Source organism: Salvelinus fontinalis, chromosome 1, assembly GCF_029448725.1.
Source record: "Salvelinus fontinalis isolate EN_2023a chromosome 1, ASM2944872v1, whole genome shotgun sequence".
Taxonomy (NCBI): domain Eukaryota; kingdom Metazoa; phylum Chordata; class Actinopteri; order Salmoniformes; family Salmonidae; genus Salvelinus; species Salvelinus fontinalis.
In genome coordinates this window covers 56,907,142-56,933,774 of record NC_074665.1, presented here as the reverse complement: position 1 = coordinate 56,933,774, position 26,633 = coordinate 56,907,142, and the positions used below count along the sequence as shown (strand labels likewise).

General features: G+C 40.8%; 1 protein-coding gene and 1 non-coding gene across 5 annotated transcripts in view; both read left to right on the top strand.

The window, feature by feature from the left end:
• The window catches only part of LOC129858338 (pro-neuregulin-3, membrane-bound isoform-like), a 541,229-nt gene that overhangs the window by 434,268 nt on the left and 80,328 nt on the right, over positions 1-26,633 (top strand). The gene's annotated exons all lie outside the window — the stretch shown is intronic.
• trnaa-ugc (transfer RNA alanine (anticodon UGC)) lies at positions 20,661-20,737 on the top strand. Its single transcript has one exon. It is a non-coding gene; the product is annotated as a tRNA-Ala (tRNA).

Genomic DNA, 26,633 nt, shown 5'->3' with positions numbered 1-26,633 from the left:
CGCAGGCTGCACACACTACATCAGTCACTCATTCACAATTTGACATGCACTTGATTATGACTATTTCATGGTGGCATTCCCTTTGTGTGGCCTTAATGCATCCTAAACAAATCCATGCCTTTTGCGGCCAGAATCACCTCTCGCTCGCATAGCTTTCCATCATGCGATCGGGTCTTTCTCACAGGCTACAAGTGAAGACAGACACATCAGGGATGCAACTGTGCATTTTTATCGAATTCCGAGGTGCGTATTGAAGATATTGGAATAACTGTACACATTTACTTTTCGTCAGCCAACGAGTTGAGTAGGCCTAATGAACAGCAAAAGCACTAGCCTATGTCAATCTACTATCCCCCATAGTACAAAAGTCGACCTATTTTATTCTATGTGAGAAATAAATATTCCAAACTTAGTCTTGGACAGTTGTGGGATGCAATAGATCCCAAATTAATACAACCACTAGCATAAAAAAAAAACGTTTTTACGCAATGTGGCTGACGCAACAGAACGTTTAGCTTAAAATGTTGATGAACTATTAGGCAATTTCTTCACATTATAAGCGCAGCAATGCGCACATGGTAGTAGGCTATATGCGTGAATGTTCCATTAGCGGAAAACACCATTATCAGAAAACACCGTTATCAAAAGTGACCGCAAATTCAATTGTGCATGTAATGCTTTTATTATAAAGGTGCATTTTTATGGTGAAAATTATCTTCCCCAAACTTGAAACTCACGCCCTGCTTATGTATGCCAGTTAGACTCTACACCCATTGTAAAGCGGATTCATGTGCTTAATTTTAAGAAGTTATTTGGCCACTTTAATTGTGATACAAACCTTATGAAAACTTGTAGGCCTATGGGCTAAGCTACATGTGTAACGGGTCCTATGTGTAGCTGGTGTAGAGAGTCAGGCACAGGACAGCAGATATGAGCAATCAACGTACTTTTACTCAAAATGTCAAATAAACAAAGTAACAAATACACGCACACCATGACAGACCGAAATACGAAATAAACAATCACTCACAAAAACCCATAGGGGAACAGAGGGTTAAATAATGAAACAGTAATTGTGGGATTGAAATCAGGTGTGTAAAACCAAGACAAAACAAATGGAAAATGAAAAGTGGATAGAAGGCCGGTGACGTCGACCGCCGAACGCCGCCCGAACAAGGAGAGGGACCGACTTCGGCAGTAGTCTTGACAACATGAGGTGTGCGACTATGATTATAAAATGTCGCAAAAAAAAGTATTTGTTTCTTATGCTGGGCATCATTCACAATTGCTAAGATATAATTCACAAGTGATAGGCTAATATTGGTACTCATCAGACTATTCTTGATTTAATCTTGTCTGTACATATACTAAATAATATATGTGTGAAATTTGTTTTGATTTGGAATGGACAATTATCATGCACCTGTATCGAAAAATATATGTCCTCTATGCACTTAATTAGCGAATGAGAAAGCTTTTCCCGTGGTGTATGTTCATGCCTGCTAGATAGGCTATAACCCTGTTATAAATTTAAGCAATGTGCTTACTATTAGGAAAGTTGGGAAATAAATAGTAGGTCTAGGCTATAGAAAGCTGATGGGATCCTCCTCTTTTTAGTAGAGGCCATCACTCTGTTTCTCACACAGTTGCAATAATGGTCTGGGGCTGTTTTTCATGGTTTGGGCTAGGCCCCTTAGTTCCAGTGAAGGGAAATCGTAATGCTACAGCATACAATGACATTCTAGACGAACTTTGTGGAAACAATTTGGGGAAGGCCCTTTCGTGTCTCAGCATCACAATGCCCTGTGCACAAAGTGAGGTCCATACAGAATGATTTGTTGAGATCAGTGTGGAAGAACTTGACTGGCCTGCACAGAGCCCTGACCCAGCCCTCAACCCCATCGAACATCTTTGGAATGAGTTGGAACACCGACTGCGAGCCAGGACTAATCGCCCAACATCAGTGCCTGACCTCACTAATGCTGTTGTGGCTGAATGAAAGCACGTCCCCGCAGCAATGTTCCAACATCTAGTGGAAGGCCTTCCCAGAAGAATTTAGGCTGTTATAGCAGCAAATGGGGGACCAACTCCATATTAATGCCCATGATTTTGGAATGAGATTTTCGACAAGCAGGTGTCCACATACTTCTGGCCATGTAGTGTAAATCTGTAGCACAGCACAATTCCCATTTCAAAGAATACAACTTGCATATTTGATTGCAGGTTATGAATGCATAAAAAGTCCTTAAAGTCATGTCCGAATGCAGAAAGGCCTTCATGTGTTTAATTCCCACATTCCCATAATGGAAAAGGCAAAAGTATAAATCAACTGGGCCGATTAGGTTATTTTTTTATTTTTTTATTTAACCTTTATTTAACCAGGAAGGGCTCACTGAGATTTAAAATCTCTTTTTCAAGAGCGTCCTGGCCAAGATAGGCAGCACCAAGTCATTACAAAAATTACAGACAGACAACATGAAAAACTACAAGTAATCTAGTAAAAACAATTGAATTCACAGGAGTATAACTAAATCAAAAACAGCAAATTAAAAACATTGACAGGTCAGGGAATCAGCCTTAAAATCCTTTATCAGTGATTTAAAAACAACAATCGGGACAAGTTCTTCCAGTTTAAAATTATTTTGTAAGGTGTTCCAAGACGATGGCGCAGAGTACATAAAAGACCTTTTACCAAATTCAGTTCAGACTTTTGGAACAGTTAGCAGGACAAAGTCCAGCAAACGAAGAGAGTACCCACCACATTTCTAAACAATAAAAATGCCCAAATAAAAAGGTAGTAAACCCAAAATGGCTTTGTAAATAAAAGTATACCAGTGACTGAGCCTACGAGTGACTAGAGAAGGCCAGCCAACCCTGGTATACAAAGTGCAGTGGTGCGTAAGGGTTTTGCAGTTTAAAATAAATCTCAAAGTGCCATGGTAAAGAGTGTCAATTGATCTCAAACACTGAGCGGAAGCATTCATATATAAAATATCCCATAGTCTAGTAAAGGCATAAATGTAGCTGATACTAGCCTCCTTCTGGCTTCAAAAGAAAAACAGGCCTTATTCCTAAAATAAAATCCCAATTTCAGCTTAAATTTTTTTGTATGTTGTTGAATATGCAATTTAAAAGAGAGGCCGTCATCAATTAGAATTCGAAGATATTTACATGAGGTTACAACCTCAATATCCTTGCCCAGACAGGTAGTAATAGGTGAAAGGTACGAGGTTTATTTATTCGAAAACACCCTTAGTTTAGTTTTGTCAGTATTGAGGATAAGCTTCAATTGACGCAAGGTATGTTGAACAGTATAAAAAGCAGGTTGCAAGTTCTGGAATGCTTTTGTAGGAGACGAGGCACAACAGTAAATAACAGTATCATCAGCATAAAAATGAAGTTGTGCATTTTGGACATTTTTGTCTAAATCATTTATATAAATAGTGAATAAGAGAGGACCAAGTACACAGCCTTGGGGCACACCATTAAGGACAGACAATTTAACAGACATTTAACAGACATAGCCCATCAAATTCTATCAGACAGATAGTTAGCAAACCATGCAACTGCATGCTCCGAAAGACCTACACTCAACAATCTCTGCCTTAGTATAGCATGATCAACTGTATCAAAAGCCTTAGAGAGATCAATAAAAAGTGAGACACAGTGCTGTTTTTTGTCAAGGGCTTCAGTGATATCATTTAAAACCTTCATGGCTGCTGTAATTGTCTTATGCTTCTTCCTGAATCCCGATTGGTACATTGATAAAATAGAGTTAGTAAATAAAAACTATTTTATCTGTTCACTTACAAGGGTTTCAAGTATTTTCACCAGGGGTGACAGCTTTGAGATTGGCCTATACTTATTTAAAAGAGTTGGATCTCCCCCTTTTAAAAGTTGTAGGACAAATGCTGATTTCCAGATATTTGGAATTTCATTACATTCCAGGATTGAATGTACAGATAGATTGAACAGATACGTAAGTGGTTCAGCTATGAAATCAGCTGCCATATTTAAAAAGCAGGGATCCAAAAGATCAGGACCTGCAGGCTTTCTTTGATCTAAGGATTTCAGGACTTTATGTACCACCTGCACCGAGAATGGCAAAAAGCTAAAAGTTTGACCAGCTCTCACTGGTTCATCCACACAGGGTTGTACAGAGTCAGAGGACACTGGTTCATCCACACAGGGTTGTACAGAGACAGAGGACACTGAATCAAACAGCCTACCAGATGATACAAAGTGCTCATTGAAACAATTCAGCATTTCAGTTTTGTCATATATAGCAACAGAGTCCTTCAAAACACATGACGGTAATTCATTAACATTACTGTTACCAGACATAGACTTAATAGCATAGAGAGTAGGCGTTCAGATGACTTCAAGGGTGAGCTCACTATGGAATCTCAACTCCTAGTGGTAACTCGTTAGTGCACTACTGCACTCCTACCACCTCTCACAGCCATTTGAGCCCTGAGTCGCATTGTATCTAAACTGAACAAAAATATAAATGCAACATGCTACAATTTCAATGATTTACAGGAAATCAATTGAACTAAATTCATTAGGCCCTAATCTATGGATTTCGCACGACTGGGCAGGGGCGCAGCCATGGATGGGTCTGGGAGGGCATAGGCCCACCCACTGGGGAGCCAGGCCCACCCACTGGGCAGCCAAGTCCAGCCAATCAGAATTAGTTTTTCCCCACAAAAGGGCTTTATTACAGACAGAAATATTCCTAATTCCATTAGATGTCCGGGTGGCTGGTCTCAGATGATCTCACAGTTGAAGAAGCCAGATGTGGAGGTCCTGTACTGTGGTTTGCGGTTGTGAGGCCGGTTGGACATACTGCCAAATTCTCTAAAACGATGTTGGAGGTGGCTTATGGTAGAGAAATTAACAATACATTCAAAGGCAACAGCTCTGGTAGACATTCCTGCAGTCAGCATGACTTTTGCATGCTCCCTCAAAACTTGAGACATCTGTGGCATGGTGCTGTGTGTCAAAACTGCACATTTTAGAGTGGCCTTTTATTGTTCCCACCACAAGGTGCTCTCGTAGCCTATCAGTCTCAGTCCAGATGTTAACATTATTTATGTTACAATTAACGTATGTATTTGTGGTCTTTTAACTACTATATATTCAGTAAGGTTCTACAACATACTCCACTTCAGATGAACCTGAGGATTCAGTAACAGGTGAATGCCACATGTTACTTTATGACGCTGTGCTGTTTCATATCAAACACGTTCTAAACTGAACAGTTCTCTATCTGCAGCAGAACACTTCTATCCCCTTTCATTCACCAGAAATAGAGCGAGGGGCCCCGCATGCCTGCAGACTCCGTTAAGCACAGTCTCGCCTCTCCCACAAAGGAGTAAAAGGTATAAAGGCTGATCTCTGGAGACGTCGCCATGCTACGTTCAAATTGTCAAGAATGGAAAGAGGTGGTTTAGCAGCACTCAGCACCCGTTCTGTCAAAACCCCCGCCCGTTGTATTCCTGCCTTCCTACTATTATGTACTCCCACCTATTCAGAGAGACAAGCACCTGAGTGACTTTCTGCTTGTATGTAACCCTACCACTATACATTAGTAACAAGTACATTTATGAACATTGGAATTTGTGAGTACAGATCCCATATTAAAAGGCCATTGAAATTCAACAGACTACAAAGCAAAACTCAGAAATTGCTGTCACAATTAAAATGTGTCTTGATGAATGGTAGGCCTGTGGTGAATAAAAATGAGCTGCAGTGTTAATAATAAACAACAAAGTTGGGCTAAGGTTGTACAAAGGAATAAGCCCTTCGAAAGAGCATTTCATCTGTACAGTAATCCTTCATGACAATCAAATTACAATGTTAGAGAAAAGCTCATGCAACATATTCATTTTTGTGTTATGCACAGTCTTGGATCAGTTTTAAGATTCCTGAGGATACAAAATAAGTAGTGACTCACATGAATCATTCCTCAGGAGATGCTTTCCAGCAGGGTCAGCAAAGTATTACATAATACCTTAATGTCCCCATATGAGAATTCTGTACTTCTGATGACCAAATCTATTATGCCTGTATAGAATTAGACCAAAACAAGCCAGGCATCTATGTCCTACAAATCACATTCCTCCCCCAGTGGTAAATATAGAATGTCGATGCAATAGGCTTAATGGATTGCAATTGCTGAAGCCAATTTACCTTTTCGGCATGGGAAAAGAATAACACAGCCACACAAGTAAATTCATATTGATTGCGGCAATTCCTCTGGCGAGGTTCTGTGCGATTCTGCTTGTTCATACTTGTAAAATATTTATACAAGTTCATGGTAATGGTTTTGGATGGGCCATTTACAGTGACATATGGATATTGTCATCTGGACTGTAATGAAGAATATGGGAGTTCTATGCAGATGATACTAGGGCTTTGTAACCGCTTGCTGCATGGGAATTGCGCTCTCCCTAGTGATGGGCCATTAAAGCTGGGATGAGTGAGGATGGGAGGGTTGGTCCCTCCCTCCTTCTCGCTCTATGATGGTGGAGAGCTAACCAGTGGAGGAAGACTGAAGGCAATGTTTACAGTGTTCTAATGTCTTGAAATCGACCAGTGATTTTCGCAGGACACAGTAATACAGTAGTAGTCATTTCTGTTTTAGATAATATATGGGTTAGCTCAACATTTATCCTGCACTCAGTTATGTGTAGTGTCATGTAATCGTGGAATGCTCTGACACCAGAGGTCACTCAGGCAAAAAGCAAGTTTTAGCTTAAAAAAAATATAAAAACTTACTCCATCACAGTGGCTCTCCTCTTTCTAAAGATCAAATGAAACTGTAGGGTATACAATAAAATGAATATCTAAATATGAATAGTGTGTAAACAGTATTTTTGTTGTCTCTTGCTCTCTTTCCTATATATAACTCTTATTTCATGTTTTATTTTGAATATAATGTAGTATCTTATGTTGTTCTTGTCTATTACTGTGTATTAATGTATTTGTACGTTTATGCGGACTGTTCCTTTTGGTTCAATATAGAATATGTTTTTCTATGGATGTGATTCAGAGAATCTGAAAGCTCAAAGCTGTTGTACAGTAGCACACACAAAGCAAGTGCCATGCACTAAGAAAGCAACATTTTGGAGATCCAGTGTTGTCAAGCTTATATAAATAGAAATGTGAGTAAATGTACTTGTCTTTTCATAATAGCACTGACTTTGCTGATAACTTCTTTATTGAGGAAAAATGTACTTACTATGACTGTGATAACCTCACCTAGTTGTCTTAACGAGATTCTCCAGTACTTTTATATACTTTTTAGACAGTAGTTCAGGAAGTAGTGATCACGACACAAAAGTGGTCCCCAAAAAGTACATACTACTACATCTCAAATTTGCAGATACACTACATGACCAACAGTATTTGGACACCTGCCCGTCAAATATTTTATTCTAAAATCCTGGGCATTAATATGGAGATTGTCCCCCATTTGCTGCTATAACAGCCTCCATTCTTCTGGGAAGGCGTTCTACTAGATGTTGAAACATTGCTGCAGAGACTTGCTTCCATTCAATTACAAGAGCATTAGTGACGTTGGGCACTAATATTGGGTGATTAGGCCTCACTCGCAGTCGGCGTTCCAATTCATCCCAAAGGTGTTTGATGGGGTTGAGTTCAGGGCTCTGTGCAGGCCAGTCAAGTTCTTCCACACTGATCTCGACAAACCATTTCTGTATGTACCTCGCTTTGTGCACGGGGCATTGTCATGCTGAAACAGGAAAGGGCCTTCCACAAACTGTTGCCACCAAATTGGAGGTACAGAATCATCTTGAATTGTATTGTCTGCTGTAGCGTTAAGATTTCCCTTCACTTGAACTAAGGGGCCTAGCCCGAACCATGAAAAACAGCCCCAGACCATTATTCCTCCTCCACCAAACTTTACAGTTGGCACTATGCATTCAGGCATGTAGCGTTCTCCTGGCATTCGCCAAACCCAGATTCGTCTGTCGGACTGCCAGATGAGTGATTCATTATCGAGAGAACAAGTTTCCTCTGCTCCAGAGTCCAATGGTGGTGAAATTTACACCACTCCAGTCGACGCTTGGCATTGCACATGGTAATCTTAGGCTTGTGTGTAGCTGCTCGGCCATGGAAACCCATTTCATGAAACTCCCAACGAACAGTTCTTGTGCTGATGTTGCTTCCAGAAGCAGTTTGGAACTCAGTAGTGACTGTTGCCAGCATGATTTGTCATTCTAGAGAACGCATTACCACTGCTCCAGAGTCTAATGGTGGCAAGCTTTACACCACTCCAGCCGACGCTTGGCATTGTACATGGTGAACTTAGGTTTGTGTGTAGCTGCTCGGCCATGGAAACACATCTCATGAAACTCCCTACAAACAGTTATTGTGCTGACATTGCTTCCAGAGGCAGTTTGGAACTCGTTATTGAGATGACAGATGATTTTTACGTACTACATGCTTCAGCACTCTGCGGTCCCGTTCTTTGAGCAACGGCTATGCCGTTGTTGCTCCTAGACATTTCCACTTTACAATAACAGCACTGACAGTTGACCGGGGGAAGCTCTAGCAGGGCAGAAATTTGACAAACTAACTTGTTGGAAAGTTGGCAAAAGTTGATTTTCTATACCTGCCAGCAACAGGTGTGACTGAAATAGCAGAATCCACATACTTTTGTATATATAGTGTATCTTTAGCTTAAATTTACGGATTTTGATTGGGACGTTTTTATTATGTTACTTAGATTGACGCGTCGGAGGGGATGCCTGCTCTTTTACGGGCTCCAAAGAAATGTTGCTATTTTGTGTGATTTTTTGCATTGTTTGTAACTTATTTTCTACGTATTGTTTCTGCCACCGTCTCTGATGACCGAAAAGAGCTTATTGATATCAGAACAGCGGTTACTCATCTCGAACTGAATGAAGATTTTTATTTTAATGACGCAAAGGATTTATTGCTGCTCCTGGACAAGGCCCAAATCCCCATTATTCACATGAAGAGGAGACGTCGATACAGGGCCGCAGAACTGCCTTGTGAGAATTTGTCAGTGAGTGGGTAACCCGCCTCTACCATCCGTTCTATTGGCCGACGTGCATGAATAAACGGGATGAGCTCCGTTCGAGACTATCCTACCAACGGGACATTAACTGTAATATCTTATGTCTTATCGAGTCATGGATAATATTCAGTTGGTTGGGTTTTCTGTGCATTGGCACGACAGAACAGCTACTTCAGGTAAGAACTACTTCAGGTGGTTGTCTGTGTCTATTTTCTTATAATAGCTGGTGCTAAAATTAAGGAAGTCTCAAGGTTTTGCTTCCCTGAGGTAGAGTAAAAAATTATACATGCCCACCATGGTATTGGGCAGCTGCTATTTGAGAACTCATCTGGGCTCAGTTTCCCAAAAGCACCTTAAGGCTAAGTTTATCGTTACAACCTTCATAGGAGCATCATCTCTGACCAGCGATAACTTCAGAACAAAGTTGACTACAAATACAAAGTTGCCAATGTCTTTGCAGTTGATACAAACAATTGATGTTTAAAAATATGCTTCAAATGAAAACCGAGATGACTGCATTAAAATATGAACAGTTGGCTATAAGCCTATTTATTCAGTCATATTGAAATACATTTAATGTTAAATCAATTGAGTTCTATTTTGCTAATTCTAGGCTACTGTCTGTAATTTGTCTCAATATATTCCATGATGTGTACCCTAACATGCGCGCAATGATGTGCCAAATTGGTGATTTAGTCATTTATTTTTGGTTAAGCATTTGAATAAGCCACCTCAATATTTGCAGCCGTAGGTGGTAATATCTCTCCAGCAGCTGATCCTTTGTCAGTGTTGTGAAATAATTATAATGTTGAGGTAAGATTTGAATGGAGAAAGCTGATCCGATAGCAGCGCTCGTTTTCTGTCAATCCTTATTTTTTGTAATATTTTTTTTTGCAGACAAAACAGTATACATACAAGAGGTATACAAACAGACGATGATAACATATGCTAGGGGGTTCAACAAATTACAAATTATACAAAGACCTGAAAGATACACATGTATTGATTGTTTTAACAGCTTTCTTATTAGAATAATGTAGAATGGTCTTAATGTACTGCTCAAAATCCTTATAGAAAACACAGAAGAGTGGTTTTTTGTTAGTGTATAGGACATTTTTCCATTAGCACATTTTATATTTATTAGGTATAATTGTTTTTCTTCATCCTTATTATAGTTAAGGACACTGAGCAGCACATTCTCCAATAAAAAACAAAAGCCATCAAGAATTTTAACAATTATAAAACTATGAATATCTTGCCATCATTTCTTTACATGTAGACAATGCCAAAATGAATGCAAAACTGTCTCTGAATGCTCAACACAAAAAATACAGTTAATGTTAATGTATTTTTTGAGTTTCATCAGGTAATGATTCACAGGGTAATACTTATGGATCTTTCTGCGAGAGACCTCTTTGACCTTGTTAACAAGCAGGTATTTGTGTCATAATAATCAGACTTTTTTTCAAACAGATATTATTGACAAATGTATTCCAGTAAGTTGTGACATAAGGAATGGGTACAATATCCCTTTGAAATAAAGCACATATAGATCTGTTGTTCTGAGGGAGTAAGGAGAAACACATTTTTCCTACTTGAGAGTCAACAGGCTTAAGCAGGGCAGCAGGTAGCCTAGTGGTTAGAGAGTTAGGCCAGTTACTGAAAGGTTGCTGGATCGAATCCCCGAGCTGACAATGTAACAACCTGTCATTCTACACCTGAACAAGGCAGTTAACCCACTGTTTCCTGGTAGGCTGTCATTGTAAATAAGAATTTGTTCTTAACTGACTGGCCTAGCTAAATAAAGGTTCAATTAAAAAAGCGAGGTGAGGTATGGTTAGACCTCTAAACAACATGAGAGTTTGAGATGGAGTAGCTTCAAAGACCATGGCTAACTCTCTAGGAGTAAAAGGGATATTGTAATGAGATAAACATTCCTAATAATTGAGTAACAAGCCTTCTGCATTAAAAGGTTGACTCACCAGCAGGATATTATTATAAAAACAGTTCTTAAAAAATAAAGACATGTTTCTTAACAAATAAAAATTCTGTTTATATATTAACAAACATGCTAAGAATACTTGTCTATGAAAAGCAGATCATTTTGTAGGAATCATATCAATGTTGTAGTTACAAAGTAACATACAATTGAAGCCACCAAAACAGGAGCCCTGTCAGTATGGAAACATGCTCCAATGACCCACTTACAGACCGTTCTCCCTGCGTAGTGTTTTGGGAAACGCATGTTACATCCTCGGCCATTGTAGGAAAGATACACTGTTAAAACACTTGTAAGCCTAAGTTCCATTGCTATCAGGCCTTGGTTTAGAAATATTATTGCAGAGCACATTTTACAATGTTTTTCTAGAGGAGATTGTATTGCAAGGTACGCTATATGTGTAGGCTATGCCATATGTATTGGCTAATATGCATATGCAGTTGTCATTTTTAAACCTCCATTCTAGCATACATGACACACACACACATATATATTTCTATCTAAATGCTTTTTGGGGGGTTCTATGCAAAGTATAGGTTTGAATGTTTCTTTAGCAATGCACTATGCAGATATCACTCCACCATTTCCTGGTTGCTAAAATTCTAATAGTTAACCTAATTTCAGTTTCTGTGGCAAAACAAGCAAGCATAGTGTAGAGAGTCATTGTACCATCTAAACCACTGTGAAATATATTTTCCATAACCAAATATATTGTATGTTCAGTTGTTTGAAGCAGGTGTTCAAAACCGAAAGTAAAAGACGGGAAGCATAGAAATAGTGCACATAGAACATATCTACCACTTCTTAGACTTGCTTGCTATTGAGTTGATCGGGTCACCCAAAAAGTTACATATTGCAGCTTTAAGCCTGCAGCTAGTTACTTAAAATGAGGCATATAATCATGCCAAAACATGATTAGAATTGAACATACCAACAATTGTTATACTTATCATAAGAATGTTTTACTGTCATATACAAGAAATCCGCTCCTCCCTCGATGGGGATCGATCTACTGCCCACCACTTAACACTTGTAGCCTGAATTGATGCGTCCACGTGCGTCAGTCTCGGCCAGTCATCTCTGCCTTGGAAAAAGGTCAGTGTTCTCAACAAACCACACCACATTTTGGAGCGTAGTCTTTACCACCCGTTTTCAAGTCCATTCGCACATTTTTCATGCAGCTGACATGCGGTCATGGTAAATAATGTTGTAAAAGCCTGCAGTTTTCTTGACATTTTGATTTATTTATTGTGATAGGCTCATGTTTTACCGGTATGGCATAGCCCACTATTTATTTTGCCGGGATGCCGTACTGGACAGTATCAGTTTACTTTCACCCCTGGCTGTGTTATAACTGTCTCCTCTCTTATCCACTGTTGTGCGTGTCCCCAGTAAAAACCACAGCAGTCAGAAGCTGCAAAGTAATAATGACAGCCTGCCAGGTCGACTGGTGGAAACAATGATAATTGCCTGGCTCTGTGATTTGCATGGCTGGGATATGTGAATGGTTAGGAATGCTAAAGAGAATTGCTTCATTTTATACTAAACAAAAATATGAATGCAACATGCAACAATTTCAACGATTTTACCGAGTTACAGTTCATGTAAGGAAATCAGTCAATTGAAATACATTCATTAGGCCCTAATCTATGATTTTACATGACTGGGCAGGGGCCATGGGTGGGTCTGGAAGGGCATAGGCCCACCTACTGGGGAGCCAGGCCCAGCCAATCAGAATTAGTTTTTCCCCACAAAAGGGCTTTATTAAGGCCCTGTGTAATGTGTAATGATCATGCTGTTTAATCAGTTTCTTGATATGCCACACCTGTCAGGTGGATGGATTATTTTAGAAAAGGAGAAATGCTCACTAACAGGGATGTAAACAAATTTGTACACAACATTTTTGAGAACTAAGCTTTTTATGCATATGGAAAATGTCTGGGATCTTTTATTTCAGCTCATGAAACATGGGACCAACACTTTACATGTCACATTTGTATTTTTGTTCAGTATAGATCAAAATGGCCTTTTAATACTTTTCGTTAGAAGTTTTACAAGTTGACACTGAATTTAGTACCATTGTTTGTTTCTTATAGAGGACTGGGGTGTGATCATCATTAGAGTGTACCGTTGTAAGTACACATGTCAAGTGAGCAAAGAGCAGCATAGTAAGCTATTTTATAGAATTAAACTATCTCCTTTAAATTAAACAATTTAGCAATTGTCTGCAATCACTTGCTTTTGCAGTACTTTGGGGGAACATGGCTATCCGAATGAGTGATAAAGAAAGCCTCAGGGACTTCAGTAAAAGATAAATCCAGGCCTCTGTTCTTGTCCTGAGTTGCCCCACACAGCTCTGTGGTAATGATTGTAGTCAGATGTGTTTCTCTATCCTCCTCTGCTGCTCCATGCCAACTCGCTGTTACATTATTGGCCAATAGCTTCAGGAGGAGGCAGGCTATTCCCAGAGGCTGCAGTGTGGGAGTTGAAGTAAGAGTTTAGAGTGGAAGAGAATCAGTGGAGAATAGGAGGCAGCTGTTTGGCATTGAGACAAATGAGACTAGAGAGGGAAGGTTGAGTTACGTATTTTCGGCACTCAGGGATGGTGATCGTGAGCACTATGATTTACTGATTACATTATAACCTCCTTAAATTAGTCTGTTTTTTTTCTAATCTGAAACGCCAGCCTTTGCCTATTTCACTTCTTGAAATGGATAAAAAGGTAGGAGAACCCTGTGAAGAACCCTTTTCGGTTCCAGGTAGAACTCTTTCAGTAAAAATAATGTTACATTAATAATATATTTTTTTGCGGTAACGAGTAATATAACAGAGCACACTTTAAAAAAAGGGTAATTTGTCTGTCCCCACAAGATAACCCTTTTTTGTTCCAGGTAGAACCCTTTTGGTTCCAGGTAGAACCTTTTCCGGTTCCAAATAGGACCTTGGACAGCCGAATAACCCTTTTTAAGTGTACTCTGTTATATTACTCGCTACCACAAAAAAAGTATATTATTGCTGTAACGCGTTACTTTGTAACTTTGCGTTACCCCCAACACTGCTGGTCACCTACACTATATGACATTATCAGCTGTCATGTCAATATGTAAGAACACATTACTCCCCCCATCACCCAACATGATCCGGAGTATAGAATTGAAGTTATAGATATGAGTATAGCTACATCGTCACACCCATTTGTTTCTCCTTGCTCATACAGTAGCTGAGACTTAACATGGATCCTCAAACCAACGTGAAGTGAGCATCTCTCTTTGACAGGCCTCTGCTCAATCTCATTTACCTCAGGCTGAATCTGGCATTCTCCATCTCTCGTTGCAGACGGTTCCACTCAGACAGACTGGTGTCTTACTGAATTAAGGGAATTTCATTTAATAGTCTACCTGGATTCCCTTCAGGTCCGACTGCCCTGCAGGTACCCTGCAGGTACAGGCACACAGTGTTAATATAACTTCCACTGTTTTCACCTATCAAATGCTGTGAGATTGTTCAAAGGGGAGTCAGTGACTGCTGAAGACAACTGTTTTGGATTGAAATGGAACATTATGCCTCAAGCAGCTCCCATCATCTAGAAGTTATCCTTGCCAATGAAAATATAATTCACGTGATATGGCGCTTTAAACTCACTGAGAGAGATGATATTTGTTTAATGTCAGAAGTCAATTTGCTTGAAGCAAACACCCGTATATTTGTACTGGAAATGAGACACACTCCAATTAGCTAGTGTCTTTGTTCAGTGAATTTGAAGCAAGTAAGTTGAACAAGTCACCAGAGACCTATCTTAATTAAAAAAAATGAAATGTGAAGATATCACTGTGCACATAATTTTCACACCTTATCGTATGCCTTTCAAATTGCTCAAATACTTCAAACGGTCTTCCCATATGGAAAAGATTCATGAAAAACAAATAAGACTCTTGTATGGTTAAAGAAAATTACATTAAAAAAGTATAATAAATCCTCTAATTAGTATCTGATAAAATATTGTATATTTTTCAATATACAGTACTGGTCAAAAGTAATTTTACCAGTCAAAACTCAAAGGTTTTTATTTTTTTACATCAAAACTATGAAATGACATAAGGATACATGTAATAACTTAGATTCTTCAAAGTAGCCACCTTTTGCCTTGATGACAGCTTTGCAGAATCTTGGCATTCTCTCAACCAGCTTCATGGGGAATACTTTTCAAAAAGTCTTGAAAGAGTTTCCACATATGCTGAGCACTTGTTGGCTGCTTTTCCTTCATTCTGCAGTCCAACTCATCCCAAACCATCTCAATTGGGTTGAGGTTGGGTGATTGTGGAGACCAGATCATCTGGTGCAGCACTCCATCACTCTCCTTCTTGGTCAAGACCTTACACAGCCTGGAGGTGTGTTGGGTCATTGTCCTGTTTAAAAACAAATTATAGTCCCACTAAGCACAAATCAGATGGGATGGCATATCGCTGCAGAATGCTGTGGTAGCCATACTGGTTAAGTGTGCCTTGAATTTTAAATAAATCACAGACAGTGTCACCAGCAAAGCACCCCCACACCATCAAACAACCTCCTCCATGCTTCACGGTGGGAACCACACATGTGGAGATCATCCATTCACCTACTCTGCGTCTCACAAAGTCATGTATTTCCACCGGTCTAATGTCCATTGCTCGTGTTTCTTGGCCCAAGCAAGTCTCTTATTCTTATTGGTGTCCTTTAGTAGTGGTTTATTTGCAGCAATTCAACCATGAAGGCCTGATTCACGCAGTCTCCTCTGAACAGTTGATGTTGAAATGTGTCTGTTACTTGAACTCTGTGAATCATTTATTTGGGATGTAATCTGAGGTGCAGTTAACTCTAATGAACTTATCCTCTGCAGCAGAGGTAACTCTGGGTCTTCCTTTCCTGTGGTGGTCCTCATAAGAGCCAGTTTCATCATAGCGCTTGATGGTTTTTGCGACTGCACTTGAAGAAACTTTCAAAGCTCTTGAAATTTTCCGGATTGACTGACCTTCATTTCTTAAAGTAATGAAAAGCTGTCGTTTCTCTTTGCTTATTTGAGCTGTTCTTGCCATAATATGGACTTACCAAATTGGGCTATCTTCTGAAACCACCCCTACACAGCTCATTGGCTCAGACTCATTAAGAAGGAAATAAATTCCACAAATTAACCTTTAACAAGGCACACCTGTTAATTGAAATGCATTTCAGGTGACTACCTCATGAAGCTGGTTAAGAGAATGCCAAGCGTGTGCAAAGCTGTCATCATGGCAAAGGGTGGCTACTTTGAAGAGGGGTGGCTACATTAAAATATATGTTAGTTTGCTTAACACTTTTTTGGTTACTACATGATTCCATATGTGTTATTTCATAGTTTCATAGTTCTTCACTTATTCTACAATGTAAAATATAGTAAAAATATAGAAAAATCCTGGAATGAGTTGGTTGTCCAAACTTTTGACTGGTACTGTATGTCAGTAGTGTATTTGTGTATGTGTTAACTTATATGCCCTATATGACATGCACAATGTACTACATGATTGTCGTGAATTTCCTACATAGATATACTATGACATATTTGAGGGAAAATTATGTTAATTATATGATATATCTATGAATATTATAAGAAAAGTGTATGTTCTGACAATATAACTTTTACAAAATAAATTATTTACATATAGGTTTCACACTGTTTTCATAATTCAACAGATAAAACAACTAAGAAATACAATATTTAATTTTCGAGTTTCTATGGTTAAGGCTGGGCAGTACCTCCTACTGGACAGTTGATTTATTGACAGCTATGCCCTTGATCTCCCATCCAGGGCTTTAACCAAACCCAGCTTTGATATTTGTCACAGATTACTACGAATGTGCTATCGTGAGAATGTCTTTTGTATGTTATTTTATACAATACATGCAATATTTCTGTTAGGTCTAAATGTTACCCACTCATATAAGTTAGATACAAGAATCTTCTATGAACCATGTATGTGTATTTGCTGCCATATGTATTACTTACAAGTTCCGGGTGAACATACAGGAATGCTGCTAAATTATTCTATATCTTTTCCATATGGGTTCAAGCCGTCTTCAGATCTCTTCAATGGGAGTAGGACTAACCTGAGTCAGGTGTCATCATAATAATTTATTCTCTCCGCATTAATAGAGAAGACAGTTGATGACTGTAGGTGTCGGACTGTTGAGTCACATGTACTGTCTCTAGCCATGTCTTTGTTACTAATGTGTTTTGATGACCCTATGGTGTGTGACACAAGACCTATGGGGTTGCCTGGGTCAAAGTGGTTGTCTGTAGAGGAATTATTTTGATGATGATTGACACCTGCCTCAAGCCTCTGTGAGATAGAGTCACAAGTCCTAGAGAAAGAGGAGCTGAAGAGCTCATGCTCCTCCATTTATGGGAAAATTTATTATTTCTACCTCAAGAAGTAATATTTTGTTTGAATTGACTTGAAAAATAAGGATGGAGAAAGTAAAAGTTGAGGTGAAAATGTGGGTTCCACCATGTTTAGGATGTCAAGTCTGCCCCTCTGACATCTTGGAGCTGGTGTAGCAGATGGGGAGCTGTGTAACTCAATCCTCAGCCTCAAGTGTCTCTACTTGCACTGCCGAAGTGCTAGCTTTTTGATGGCGCGACTGGCTAAGACGTGTGTTTGCGAGGGAGAGGTCCTGGGTTCTAGCCACAGTATGAGCCAAATCAAGAGGAAGCAGTACTCGCTTACCAAGCTTTGGGCTGTCCTTTACACTTAGACATCTTCAGTTAGTGATGGCATTTCCTTTTATGTATTAAGCAGGTGTATAGGGAGGCTGATTAGTCGGGGTATAAACGTACATTGTGTGCCAACCATTTGACTTACAGAAGTGGTGGCAGTAAAACATTGTAGCAGTCCAGCTGTGCTCACAGAACAAGGGCAGAATGGTTATGGAGAATTTCCAGTCTTACTGACAAAAAGTGAAAGAGAGAGAGAGGGGGCAGACAGAGAAAGATGGGGGAGCAAGACAGAGAAAGATGGGGGAGCAAGAGAGAGAAAGATGGGGGAGAGAGAGATAGGGGGAGAAAGAGAGAGATGGGGAGAGAGAGAGAGTTGGGGGAGAGATGTATGACCATATTAGAGACACATATTTCCCTCAGATTACACAGATTCACTGTAACGATTGTCGTACTCTTCCTCCTCCTCGGACGAGGAGAGGAGAGAGGGATCGGAAGACCAATGTGCAGCGAGGTATGATGACATTATTTATTTATTTAAAGACGAACACGAAAAAACACTTGGAAAATTACAAAACGACGTAGACTGACCTAAAACATGAGAACTTACAAATACACGAAGAACGCACGAAACAGGTACAGACTACAAACCAACGCTACAGTCCCGTGTGGTACTAACATACATACAGACACGGAAGACAATCACCCACAAACAAACAGTGAGAACAACCTACCTTAATATGACTCTCAATCAGAGGAAACGCCAAACACCTGCCTCTAATTGAGAGCCATACCAGGCAACCCATTAACCCAACATAGAAACACAACACATAGAAATGCCCACCCAGCTCACGTACTGACCAACAAAACAAAGGATTAACACAATAACTAGGGTCAGAACGTGACATTCACAAACAATTTGAAAACAAATCTGATTTTGATAAACTCCCATATCTACTGTGTGAAATACCACAGTGTGCCATCACAGCAGCAATATTTGTGACCTGTTGCCACAAGAAAAGGGCAACCAGTGAAGAACAAACACCTTTGTAAATACAACCTGTCACGCCCTAGCCATAGAGAGGCTTTTATTCTCTATTTTGGTTAGGCCAGGGTGTGACTAGGGTGGACATTCTAGTTTCTTTATTTCTATCTTTAGTCTATCGTTGTCTCTGATTAGGGATCATATATAAGTTGTCCTTTTCCGTTGGGTTTTGTGGGTAGTTAGTTTCTGTTTAGTGTCTGCACCTGACAGAACTGTTTCGGTTTTTCACTTTGTTATTTTGTTAGAGTGTTTTTGAGAAATAAAATATAATGAATACTTACCACGCTGCCCTTTGGTCCATGCCTTCCGACGAGAGACGATACACAACCCATATTTATGTTTATTAATTTTCCCTTTTGTACTTGAACCATTTGCACATTGTTACAACACTGTATACATACATAATATGACATTTGTAATGTCTTTATTCTTTTGGAACTTCTGTTAGTGTAACATTTACTGTTCATTTTTATTGTTTATTTCACTTTTGTATATTATCTACTTCACTTGCTTTGGCAATGTTAGCAAATGTTTCCCATGCCAATAAAGCCACTTGAATTGAATTGAATTGATAGAGAGATGTGGGGGAGCGAGAGAGAGATATATATATATATGGGGGAGAGAGAGATGAGAGATGGGGGAGAGAAATTGTGAAAGAGAGAGCAAGAGAAAGAATGAGAGGGAAGAATAAAAGAGAGAAGGACAATGCAGGCCCTTATTAAGGACATTCTCTCAGGGGATGTTAAGCCTTGTACACACATCACTAGTCTGATTTAATCTGCCGGATAAAGTAAGAGCAGGAAAATAACTGGGGAACAGACTTACATCACCCCTCTAAATGTAAATCAGAGACCGACTCTGGCAGTTACACTCCCATCCTTGTGAACGAGGCATCTGGATAATGCCAGTTCACTGCCCATCCTGATAGATCTGAGCTGACAGGAAGGAACACCTAAATAAAAACAACCCTATTAATTAAACACTAGTGTGTTAGGCAGCACCAACAACTGATAGGCAGTAGATGTTATTTTGGGCAAAGGGTGATCAGTGCTGTGTGTCAGGGTGGCAGAGATTTGTTCTGGCTGAGAGTGGCCTCTAGCCGGGAGCAAGATAACGAGCATGTACAGCCCTGTAGAGCAGCGTTTCCCAAACTCGGTCCTGGGGCCCCTCTTGGGAGCACAAAATACAAAAAAAAGATGTCCGCGTCAGCCTGTGATTACTGGGATGTAGCCTACTTGCGGTCGGATGCCGAGCAGTTGCCATACCAGGCGGTAATGCAACTGGTCAGGATTCTATTGATGGTGCAGCTGTAGAACCTTTTGAGGATCTGGGGACCCATGCTAAATCTTTTCAGTCTTCTGAGGGAAAAAAGGTTTTGTCCTGCCCTCTTCACGACTGTCTTGGTATGTTTGGAACATGATAGTTAGTTGGTGATGTGGACACCAAGGAACTTGAAACTCTCGACCCGCTCAACTACTGCCCTGTCCATGTTAATCTTCGACCCGCCTTTTCCTGTCGTCCACGATCAGCTCCTTTGTCTTGATCACATTGAGGGAGAGGTTGTTGTCCTGGCACCACACTGACAGTTCTCTGACATTCTCCCTATAGGCCGTCTCATCGTTGTCAGTGATCAGGCCTACCACTGTGTCGTCAGCAAACTTAATGATGGTGTTGGAGTCGTGCTTGGCCACGCTGTCATGGGTGAACAGGGAATAGAGGTGGGGACTAAGTCCATACCACTGAGGGGCCCCAGTGTTAAGGATCAGCGTGGCAGACGTGTTGTTGCCTACTCTTACCACCCGTGGGCGGCCCGTCAGGTGGTCCCGTGTGGCTCAGTTGGTAGAGCATGGCGCTTGCAACGCCAAGGTTGTGGGTTCAATTCCCACGGGGGGACCAGGGTTCAATTCCCATGGGGGGACCAGGATGAATATGTATGAACTTTCCAATTTGTAAGTCGCTCTGGATAAGAGCGTCTGCTAAATGACTTAAATGTAAATGTCAGGAAGTCCAGCATCCAGTTGCAGAGGGAGGTGTTTAGTCCCAGAGTCCTTAGCTTTAGCTTCGTGGGCACTTTGGTTTGATCGCTGAGCTGTAGTCAATGAACAACATTCTCACATAGGTGTTCCTTTTGTCCAGGTGAGAAAGGGAATTGTGGAGTGCGATTGAGATTGTGTCATCTGTGGATCTGTTGGGGCGGTATGCGAATTGGAGTTGGTCTAGGGTGCCCGGGAGGATGCTGATGATGTGAGCCATGACCAGCCTTTCAAAGAACTTCATGTCTACCGATGTGAGTGCCAAGGGGCGGTAATCATTTGGCGGTAATCATTTGGGCAGGTTACCTTGACTTCCTATGGTGGTCTGCTTGAAACATGTAGTTATTACAGACTCGGTCAGGGAGAGGTTGAAAATGTCGGTGAAGACACTGGACAGTTGGTCCGTGCATGCTTTCAGTACACATCCTGGTAATCCGTCTGGCCCAGCGGCTTTGTGAATGTTGACCTGTTTAAAGGTTTTGTTTACATCGTCTACCGAGAGCTTTATAACACAGTCATCCAGAACCGCTGGTAATCTCGTGCAAGCGTCAGTGCTGCTTGTCTCGAAGCGAGCGTAAAAGACATTTAGCTCATTTGGTAGGCTCGCGTCACTGGGCAGCTCGCGTTTAGGTTTCCCTTTGTAGTCCGTAATAGTTTTCAAGCCCTGCCACATCCGACGAGCGTCAGAGCCGGTGTAGTAGGATTCAATTTTAATCCTGCATTGACGCTTTGCTTGTTTGATGGTTCGTCTGAGGGCATAGAAGGATTTCTTATAAGCGTCCGGATTAGTCTCCCGCTCCTTAAAAGCAGCAGCTATAGCATTTAACTCGATGAGGATGATGCCTGTAATCCATAGCTTCTGGTTGGGATATGTGCGTACTGTCACTGTGGGGACGACAACATCGATGCACTTATTGACGAAGCCAATGACTGAGGTGGTGTATACCTTAATGCTATTTGATGAATCCCGGAACATATTCCAGTCTGTGCTAGCAAAACAGTCCTGTAGTGTATCATCAGCGTCATCTGACCACTTCCGTATTGAGTGAGTCACTGGTACTTCCTGCTTCAGTTTTTGCTTGTAAGCAAGAATCAGGAGGATATAATTATACTCAGATTTGCCAAATGGAGGGCGGGTGAGAGCGTTGTATGCATCTCTGTGTGTGGCGTAAAGGTGGTCTAGGAATTTTTCCCCCTGGTTGCACATGTGACATGCTGGTAAAAACATGGTAAAACTGATTTAAGTTTGCCTGCATTAAAGTCCCTGGCCGTTAGGAGCACCGCTTATGGGTGACCATTTTTTTCTTTGCTTATCCTGTTGGGGATGGGGGCGCTGTTTAGACTATTTATGCTAATTTGGCTAATTTTTTAAACGGCTTCCCACAAAATCCTTGATCGTACAATATGCATATTATTATTATTATTGGATAGAAAACAGTCTATAGTTTCTATAGGAGTTGAAATTTTGTCTCTAAGTGGAACAGAGCCCATTCTACAGCAATTTCCCTGACATGGAGTCAGATTTGAGAAATGTTGGCCACTCTTCTGAAGTCAGTTAAAAGGGCACTGTCGTTGCTATGACTATACGGACACTTCTTACGTCTTCCCCTGGATGCCTTTACGTGATGACGATTCCAACGGGGTCGATTGCGCGTTCACAGGCCCTACAAATGAAAAAACCCTGAAGCTAGTCATTCTTTGGGAGCTGCGTCATGAGCCTAGAGGACACCGGCGCGCACCTGTTCCAAGCGTTAGTTTAGCCTGTTATATTTCTCCGGTCATCTTTTCACTCGTTATAGGAGTTAAAAACATCATAAGGTAGTTAATTTAAAGCGTTTTATAGCAATTTATATCCGTTTAGTGCGATTTTGGGACATTTATTTTTGCAACGATGTGAAAAGTTGGGCACGCTTTTCAGTTCATCCCGAACGCAGTTGACATTTCCACATGGCAAGAGGACAGCTTTCCACCAAAAGACGATTTCTCCCAAGAAAGGATCCTTTGCCCAAGATACTGATGGAAGAACAGCTCAAGGTAGGACATTTTTATTATGATAAATCGTGTTTCTGTCGAAACATTTTAGTGGCTTAGGACGCCATGTTTTTTGACGTAGCTTCGCTTGGCGCAAACTGTATTGAAAAGTAAGGATAAATTAAAAAATGTAATAACGCAATTGTATTAAGAATTAAATTGTCTATCAATCCCTGTCCACCCTATATTTTTTAGTCACGTTTATGAGTATTTATGTATAAGAGTAGATCACTGTCTAAGTGGCGCAAGGACTTTTTCTTTACCAGCTTGTCTACATTTCACATTGTCTAACCATGATTTTGGTGGCTAAATATAAACATTTTCGATCAAACTGTATATGCATGTTGTAATGTGATGTTACAGGAGTGTCATCGGAAGAATTCTGAGAAGGTTAGTGAAAAAATTAATATCTTTTGGCGATGTTGACTTTTATCGCTCACTTTGGCTAGAATCAATGCTGGGCTGCTAATTGCTATGTGCTAAGCTAATATAACGATTTATTGTGTTTTCGCTGTAAGACACTTAGAAAATCTGAAATATTGTCTGTATTCACAGGATCTGTGTCTTTCGATTCGTGTATGCTGTGTATTTTTACGAAATGTTTGATGATTAGTAGTTAGGTAAACAAGTTGCTCATTGTAATTATTCTAGTCCATTTGTGATGGTGGGTGCAATTGTAAACTATGCCATCTACCTGAAATATGCACTTTTTTCTAACAAAACCTATCCCATACCATAAATATGTTATCAGACTGTCATCTAATGAGTTTTTTTGTTGGTTAGGGGCTATAAATATCTTAGTTTAGCCGAATTGGTGATGGCTACTGGTGTTGGTGGACAAATAAAAGATGGTGGATTATGCTAATGTGTTTTTAGGTAATAGATGTACATCTTTACATATTGTGTCTTCCCTGTAAAACATTTTAAAAATCGGAAATGTTGACTGGATTCACAAGATCTGTGTCTTTCATTAGCTGTATTGGACTTTAATGTGTGAAAGTTAAATATTTAAAAAAAAAAATTTTTTTGAATTTCGCGGCACTGGTTTTTCAGTGGAGGGGGGGGGGGGGGTGTGCCGCTAGCGCCACGCTGATCCTAGACAGGTTATGGCATTATAGAGTTGGTTGAGAGCAGTCTTAGTGACAGCTTCGTTTTGTGGTGATAAATAGACGGCTATGAATAACACAGATGAAAACTTTATTGGTAGACAATGTGGTCTACAGCTTATAATAATGTACTCTACCTCAGGCGAGCAATACCTTGAGTCTTCTTTAATATTAGCCGTCGCGCACCATGGAAGGCAGTTGGAGTTTACTCGCTTGCCTCCGGATTCTCAGAAGGATGCCCGATCTGCGGCCCCTTTTCCGGTGTCTTTACTTCATGCAAAATACGTGGATCCGGGCCTGTTCCTGTGAAAGCAGGATATCCTTTTCATCTGACTAGTTAAAGGGTTGAGTTTCTTCCAGTCCGAGGTGAGTAATCGCTTTTCTGATGGCCAGAAGTTATTTTCGGTCATAAGAGACGGTAGCAGCAACATTATGTACACAATCATTTAAAAAAATTGTTAAAACGCAAAAAAAATACAAAAAAGTACAATTGGTTGGGAGAATGTAAAACGTCAGCCATGTTTTTCGGCGCCATCTTTACCAAATGGTAGAAGAGTGAACAGTCTATGGCTTGGGTGGCTGTGGTCTTTGACAATTTCCGGGCCTTCCTCTGACACCACCTGGTAGAGAGGTCCTGGATGGCAGGGAGCTCGGCCCCAGTGATGTACGTGTGTGTGTGTTTGTGCATGTGCGTGTGCGCATGTGTTTTGCTTTATGGCTATTATGGCTGAGTGATTTACTCTGACTCCACTGGCAGCCCCCCCAAATTTACCACCCTTTACATGACATTTGTGGGAGTACAGATACAAAGGTGTAGAGTATAGTACATCTCACTAACTCCAGAGGACAGGACCTCCTTACCTACCAGCTTCACTATACTCGCTTCAAGGGCCTCCAAGGTCATGTGCTCTGTATTATTACTGGTAAATATTACTAATCAAATCAAATGTATTTATATAGCCCTTCTTACATCAGCTGATATGTCAAAGTGCTGTACAGAAACCCAGCCTAAAACCCTGAACAGCAAGCAATGCAGGTGTAGAAGCACGGTGGCTAGGAAAAACTCCCTAGAAAGGCCAAAACCTAGGAAGAAACCTAGAGAGGAACCAGGCTATGAGTGCTGGCCAGTCCTCTTCTGGCTGTGCCGGGTGGAGATTATAACAGAACATAGCCAAGATGTTCAAATGTTCATAAATGACCAGCATGGTCAAATAATAATAATCACAGTAGTTGTCGAGGGTGCAGCAAGTCAGCACCTCAGGAGTAAATGTCAGTTTGCTTTTCATAGCGGATCATTAAGAGTATCTCTACCGCTCCTGCTATCTCTAGATAGTTGAAAACAGCAGGTCTGGGACAGGTAGCACGTCCGGTGAACAGGTCAAGGTTCCATAGCCACAGGCAGAACAGTTGAAACTGGAGCAGCAGCACGGCCAGGTGGACTGGGTCAGCAAGGAGTCATCATGCCAGGTAGTCCTGAGGCATGGTCCTCCGAGAGAGAGAAAGAAAGAGAGAAAGAGAGAATTAGAGAGAGAATACTTAAATTCACACAGGACACCGGATTAGACAGGAGAAGTACTCCAGATATAACAAACTGACTCTAGCCACACATAAACTACTGCAGCATAAATACTGGAGGCTGAGACAGGAGAGGTCAGGAGACACTGTGGCCCCATCGGATGATACCCCCGGACAGAGCCAAACAGGAAGGATATAACCCCACCCATTTTGCCAAAGCACAGCCCCCACACCACTAGAGGTATATCTTCAACCACCAACTTACCATCCTGAGACAAGGTCGAGTATAGCCCACAAAGATCTCCGCCACGGCACAACCCAAGGGGGGGCGCCAACCCAGACAGGAAAAAGACTACGCACCTTACTGTACTTGTGGTTGAAATGGTGGTACGGTAGTGATGCAGTGTATATACAGTATTCTGAATTGCAGAGGAAGCCTATTGGTGTAGCAGGAGGCTAATTAATTCAGAATTTTAATGGCACCAAATACAAATGTGATTGCATGGGTATTCACAGAGGGCAAGTAAAGACAATGGAAAATAATTGCCTCTTTCTGAGTATTGAGGATAATGTACTGCCATTAACTTACCACTTCAAACAAGCACAGTTACACACCCGGCACATAGAGACAATCTGGCTGTGCCAGTGGGCTTGACACTGTCGGTGTGTGTAAGTGGTAGCAAGATCCCCATTGCAGAGACACCGGTCTCAGTGGGCTTCATTTACTCCTCCTCCTCGCCTCAGCCAGTCACAAAGAAGCACAGCCTTCAAAATGTTTGCCTCTTGTAGCCTTATCTGCTGCATCTGAGACTGGGAAAGCGATGGAGACTATATGGGATTGTGATTCTTTAGCAAAGGAGCATGCACTTTCTGAACTCAAAAGCTGCCTCTTCCCCCCTGACAGAGGAAATAGCTATTGTACGTAGTGCTGGGTCAGCTCCACTGTTTATTACCACATTGCAAATGGGTGAGAATGAAATACACATTTTTCCATTTGTATCTCAGGAGAGTGGGGTTGTGGTGGGTTCAGGCAGTGGAATCTGAGAGACAGTGTTACTATTCCTCCTACTCTACTGGGACCCTTTTTTCAAACTCTATATTTGTACA